Source organism: Pan troglodytes, chromosome 5 (assembly GCF_028858775.2).
Source record: "Pan troglodytes isolate AG18354 chromosome 5, NHGRI_mPanTro3-v2.0_pri, whole genome shotgun sequence".
NCBI classification, from domain to species: Eukaryota; Metazoa; Chordata; class Mammalia; order Primates; family Hominidae; genus Pan; species Pan troglodytes.
Window position 1 is genome coordinate 120,202,630 of NC_072403.2, and position 1,838 is coordinate 120,204,467.

The 1,838-nt window shown below is 46.9% G+C and overlaps 1 non-coding gene across 1 annotated transcript; it reads left to right on the forward strand.

Annotated features, from left to right (window-relative positions):
- Window positions 1-679: 679 nt before the first annotated feature.
- On the forward strand, window positions 680-783 carry LOC112209569 (U6 spliceosomal RNA). Its single transcript, XR_002944407.1, has one exon. It is a non-coding gene; the product is annotated as a U6 spliceosomal RNA (small nuclear RNA).
- Window positions 784-1,838: the final 1,055 nt, after the last annotated feature.

Sequence of the window (1,838 nt, forward strand, 5' to 3'; positions counted from 1 at the left end):
ATTTCCTAAGTTTCTACTTGCACAACCATGTGAAAATTTCCTGTAGGTCTTCTTTGGCATCAAATTATCCATGAGTGCTTATATTACCTCCATAATTATTAAGCTGTTGGAATTTCTAATAAAGGATAATTTCATTGGCCAAGGCAAGTGATTTTTCGGAGCAAACATAATGAAATCTAAATACTCTCTGAGAGTCTTTTGAGTGTGATAAATACATATGCAAGTCAAGGGAGAAACAATCAGATTTTTCAAAAGGTCTTTCACAAAGTGTCACACCAAAAATTAGCAAAAAAAAAAAAAAAAATCACCATAGTATGGAAGAACAGTTTGTCATGTCAGGCAGTGGAATTACAGAGAGAAGACAAATAGTACGTGTAAATTGGCTTATTTTGACAGGTACAATCAAAATAATTTTTTCCATGAATGATTTGACCAAGTTGGTAGAGACGTCTCTAAATTATTATGCCGTGCTACACTTTCTCTTTCTTGTTTCTTTGGAATCCCTCTTCTAGTGTGGACCAACTGTCTGACTTCCTAGAGTTCTTCTTAGTGTAGTCTTTTCATTTGTTTTCACACAACTGAAGTTTCTCCTTCCTATACTCCAGACTTTCTTGCCTGCCTGACTTCACTGTATTCCCTGTTCTTGGAAGGTCTTTATCTCTTAAAAGTTAAGCTTGTAGTGCTTGCTTTGGCAGCACATATATTAAAATTGGAACGATACAGAGATTAGCATGATCTCTGCGCAAGGATGACACACAAATTCGTGAAGTAGTCCATGTTTTTAAAAATTAAAAAAAAAAAAAGCTTTAAAGCTTGGGATGGTGGTTGGCACCTGTAGTCCCAGCTACTGGGGAGGCTGAAGCAGGAGGATCATGTAAGTTCAGGTGTTCAAGGCTACTATGCACAATGATGGAGTCTGTGAATAGCCACGCACTTGGGCCTGGGCAACATAGTGAGGCCACTTCTCTTAAAAAAACAAAAAACAAAAAACCAAAAAAAAAAAGTTGAGCTTTTAGAAGGCCTTTTTGATTTACCAGCCAAACTGCTCTCTCATTGATTCCACAACACTGAATTATCTTTATTTTTAAAAAAATTTATTCTAAAAATCTTTGTATTTTGTTCCCTCCCCCTTCCCCCTTCCCTCCCCTCCCCCCTTCCCCTCCCCTTCCCCTCCCCTCCCCCTTCCCCCTTCCCCTTTTCTTTTCTCCCCCTCCCCTCCCCCTCTCCCTTCCCCTCACTTCCCCCACTTCCCCTCCCCTTCCCCTCCTCTCCCCTCTCCTCCTCCTCCCCCTCGTCTCCCCTCCCCTCCCCCTCCCCTTCCCTCCCCCTTCCCCTCCCCTCCTCTTCTCTTTTCTTTTTCTTTTTTTGAGACAGAGTCTCCCTCAGCCGCCCAGGCTGGAGTGCAGTGGCACGATCTCGACTCACTGCAGCCACCCTCTCCCGGATTCAAGCGATTCTCCCTGCCTCCGCCTCCCAAGTAGCTGGGATTATAGGCACCTGCCATCATGCCGGCTCCCCGTCCCCTCCCTTCCCCTTTCCCCCTTCCCCTTTTCTCTTCTCCCCCTCCCCTCCCCACCCCCTCTCCCCCTCACTTCCCCCACTTCCCCTCCCCTTCCCCTTCCCTCCCCCTTCCCCTTCCCTCCCCCTTCGCTCCCCCTTCCCTCCCCCTTCCCCTCCCCTTCACTCCCCCTTCCCCTCCCCTCCTCTTCTCTTTTCTTTTTCTTTTTTTGAGACAGAGTCTCGCTCAGCCGCCCAGGCTGGAGTGCAGTGGCACGATCTCGACTCACTGCAGCCACCCTCTCCCGGATTCAAGCGATTCTCCCTGCCTCCGCCTCCCA